This window comes from Rhamphochromis sp. 'chilingali' (assembly GCF_963969265.1).
Source record: "Rhamphochromis sp. 'chilingali' genome assembly, chromosome: 8".
Classification (NCBI taxonomy): domain Eukaryota; kingdom Metazoa; phylum Chordata; class Actinopteri; order Cichliformes; family Cichlidae; genus Rhamphochromis; species Rhamphochromis sp. 'chilingali'.
In genome coordinates this window covers 6,985,248-6,989,764 of record NC_137935.1, presented here as the reverse complement: position 1 = coordinate 6,989,764, position 4,517 = coordinate 6,985,248, and the positions used below count along the sequence as shown (strand labels likewise).

The 4,517-nt window shown below is 39.4% G+C and overlaps 1 protein-coding gene across 1 annotated transcript in view; it reads left to right on the top strand.

The window, feature by feature from the left end:
• cxcr5 (chemokine (C-X-C motif) receptor 5) overlaps window positions 1-4,517 on the top strand; it is a 59,038-nt gene that overhangs the window by 1,179 nt on the left and 53,342 nt on the right. The gene's annotated exons all lie outside the window — the stretch shown is intronic.

The window sequence follows — 4,517 nt, the reverse complement described above, 5'->3', positions numbered from 1 at the left end:
GCTGCCTCCGCACGTCATCAGAACCACGTGACCGCAACCCAACTATTGGCAAATCAGTGAATGCGGAGAGAGTAGGTTGTCCTTTTTTTGAAGGCTTGCAGAGAGTAAAGTGAACAATTTCAATCTAAATCCTCAGTTTTGCTGTTGGTCCACTTTCTTTGTCTATCTCACGCTTTGTATCTTCCATTATATGAGATTTTGGATGTGACTCACTGCATGTGTGTAGCCTGTAATCATGTATGAAGGGCGTTTTAACATCAATCAATCTGCTATGAAATTGTCCGTTGTGATATCGGCAATAGCTTGTAATCTACAATAGCTTCAGAATTTGGGTTATTTATTGTTATATTTAAAAGCAAAGATAGTAAGTAATTCTTTTTTGCAATGTGTCTGTTCATTTATAAACCATGTAATTTTTTTTTGTTTTGTTTTACAAAATTACAATTACAATTACAAATTACAACAACAGTTATTTACCCATACATTGTATAAGTAAAGACCTATACAATGTATAGGTCTTTAACTATACATTGTAAGGTAAAGACTAAACAATAATACCAAGAAAACCACAACAATCAAACAACGCCTTTTTAGCAAGCATGTGGTTACAGTGGGAAGGAAAAACTCCCTTTTAACAGGAAGAAAAAACAGGCTCAATGAGAGAAGCCATCAGCTGCAACCAGTTGGGAGTGAGGGGAGGAAGACGGGACAAAAGAGATGCTGTGGAAGAGAGCCAGAGATTAATAATAATAACTAATGATTAAATGCAGAGTGGTAAATAAACAAAGTGAGTGGTGAAGAAACATTCAGTGCATCATCTTCCCTGCAGCCAACGCCTATTGCAGCGTAACTACAGGAAAAACACCAAAATGTAAAAACAAGTCATGGCTAACACATTTAAAGAATGTATACATACATTTCCCATTTGGAAGTGTATTTTTAATGAGGAAAAAAATGTGACAAAACTGGCCCAACAAAGAGCAAAGAGTGCTTGAAAGAGCAGGTCTAAAGAAATGTGGCTCTTTTTAGCTTCAAAGTCACAGTCTTAAGCCTGTGGGTCTTAAGTCACACCTTTGTCAGCCAGAAAGCAGCAGTTCGTGTCTCATTTGGGAACTTTACGTTTCCACTTTACTTTTTACTTTCTCTTGTTGGTTAGGTTTATGCATTTAAAACCCCTTGGTGAGGTTTTGGCACTTAGATGGATTTGGCACTAAAATCCTGCCAAGATTTTTAGCACTGAGGTTTATGCAACAACAACTTCTTAAGGTTCAGGAAAAGATTGTGGTTTGGGTTAAAATATGCCCCTTCACAACTTTAACCCACATCAGTTGCATGTTGAAAAATGAGACGCATTTCACTGCTGTCTAAACAGTACAGTGCTACAGTACAGTCACCAAAGGACAAGTCCCCCTTATCAGCGAGGTGCCAAATGTTTTGACAAAGCAGCTGTACATGATGCCCTGGGAATGAGAATGGGCTGGAATATGGGATGTTCCACTGGGTTTTCCCTTCAAACTGTCTGCTGTTGTTTTGCATGAGCGCCTTTGTTGACCTGGTGTTGCTATCAATAATGGAAATGAATTCAGTCATACAGATGTAATTTAAATGAATGACCAAAACACAGAGGACATGGGGGAGAACAATAGAGAGAGAAAGAGTACATGTGATTTATTCCTGAACCGCAAATGAGTGATTTATATGCCTAACTGTAATGAGCTCACAACCATGGAGGCAGGCAGACAAAACTTATTCTTGAAGCATTAATTTGAGTGTTTGGGAAAGCAATGACACTTTAATGAAAAGTACTTGCAGAGCAAAGTTTGGCAAGCTCCTGTGTTAATAAGCAAAGTTTAGTGGGTGCAGTTGCAAATTTGCTTAGGTTAAGTATATTTTTGGAATATGGGAAACAAAGACTGTTCAACTTAGAAGTCATTGTACTTGAAGCAATTATAACTACTGAATAGATCAAGTGATATTGCATCTTCATTTGAAAGGCCCTCATGCCTGGATGAATAAGTGGCCTTCATACTGAATACAGAGGACGGTATATCATTTTCAAAGGAAGACTTTTTCAGTAAATCCTCCACTTTCTTCCCCGATAGGCGGTCCATCTGTAGAACCTGGGTGTCTATCAGCACTGCCTCCTCCAGGACTCAGATGGGTCTGAAACTCTCCGTGAACCCTCATGAATTATTCATCATCACATATAATGTTGGCAAATTATTTTATGTAGTGGGGAAAGATTCATCTTAGGAGCAGGAATTGGGTAGGGAGAAGCTAATGTGTTTATTATGCCAAGATAATGGCATGAAATAGAGGCCAGGGGTGGAGAATTTGGAGGAGTGTTTATACTTTATATTCATTGGAGGGTAGCATCTGAATGCCTCGTGGTCACATGATGGCAGATGTCTTTTGAATGCAGCGGGCGAGAGTGTATTTGCGTGCATGTGCGCACGTATTCACTCATAGTCAAACCTTTGCAGACGCTTTAGATGTTCGGATGTGTGTGTGCAAGTTTTTGTGTGCGCGCACGTGCAGTGTATGTTTATGTAACGTATAGATTTGCCTAATCGAGGTTTCATTCCACAGCCAGCGTTGTCTGCTTTTATGGCTGTTGTTGAGAAAAGAGTTCAATAAGCATTACCCAGGCTCTGCTCTCCAAGTGGCAGAGAGCACCATTACAGGGAGAAAGAAGGTTGCTCTGTAACTGGTGTTTGCCTTGCTTAGCTGAAAGGAGCTGAGATCTATCCATACAGAGCTAATATCTGTGCCATAATGACATTGCACTATCAAGAAGATAGGCTGCTTGCTGTGTTGAAAGAGAGAGACAGAAACCCCATACAGATGTCAGGAGTGTCAGGAAGGAGATGGTATCTTGCAGTTTCGTTGTCTGGAAATAAAAGCTTAATGAATTTATCTTTAGATGCACATTTTGTCCTGTCTTTTTGATCCAGGCTACAGTACAGTTTCTCTGACCAGGTGCACAGACAACTGTTTGTCCACCGTTTTGCATCCATATAGACTACTTTTGTCTTATTTAAGTGAAGGCTGTTTGGATTTCCGACACATCCTTCAAATATAATTCTCAAATCCCGAACACAGGGCAATGTGGGATGATAATATATTCATATTGTGCTGCAGGAATGTGTCTCTTCTGTGCCTTTCATAAATTGGGGTCAGGTGATATCTGTCACAGCAGAGAATGTGCTTAGTGCTGACAAAGTCATGTTGACATTTTTTGGAGAGGAAAGCGCAAAAATAAATAAATATATATATATATATATATATATATAGTGTCTCCCAGGAGGCAGGAAGACGAAGAAATTAAATTGCCTCTCCACAGCCCTTGTTAAAAATGAAAACCAATCAGCCAGCCCTCAATTCACACTCACAGCTCCACAAAGATTATGGGGAATATTGATATTAATATTAACAAATGCACTGTCCTTTTCGAGTCTGGCGCTATGGGTCCAGTTGCAACTTCACTGATAAGAATTTTTTTCCCCTCATTGAAAAAGCTGTTTAAACTTGATGGCTTTTCTACAAATATGACCATTAACTATGCCTGAATAGGCTGATATGTATTGTGAGGCAGAAGAGAAATGGCTGTACCGATGCAAAAAAGGTTCGTCAGTGTTATTTAAATTTGCGGATGTCATGTTGAAAGGATCCAGATCGTCTGTAAACCAAGAAATACCCTAATTGCAAAGCTTTGTTTGGGCATTTTTGTTTGAAACCACTATGATGAGTCTCATTTAAGAAAGAAGGAAACTGTCAGCACTTTTAACTGTATCCCCAGCGGAGAGCTTTGTGCTTTTGTTTGGCCTAATTTGGGGGATTCTCGGGCTTATTTCCCCATGAAATCCCTTCTAGTAACATGAGCACACATTCAAAGCAGTGGGAATGGGGAATAATGAAGTGTACGGACAGAAAGACAGTCACGTGGCCTTCGGAAAGGAGCATTAGCAGGAGTTATCACAGTTAATTTCACAGTGATCAGTTCAGAAAGAATTCTGTACGACTGAAACTGTATGACCGTCAATAGAGAGTATGGCGCTATATGGCATGTTGATAGAGGCCCTGGAGTTTGTTTACAGTCAGGACCACTGAGGAACACTAAGCTAACCAGTGATAGTTAGGAAAGCATAGCAATGAGAGGATCTGTCATTTAAGTTTAAAAATAGTCACAACATGCCAAAGCCTTGAGCTTCTGACCAGTAACCATGTTGGTATTTAAAAATAATACACAAAGAGTGGATTTGACTGAGAAACCCAGACTGCACATGCTCATACAGTGGCAAATTGTCAATCAAGTTAGATAATTTCCCTTTAAGTCTTGCCATGCCTTTTTTTTGGTTTTTGCAATCAAGTGTGAACAGGCACATAGTGTTTGCATGCTGTGTGCTGTTTTATTTGCTAACAACTGAAAATCTTAAACTTTATTTAAAGCACTGTAGTTGTCACTATCACTTTTTAACCAGTAAGGACAAAGAATAGTAGACTGACTGTGACATGTA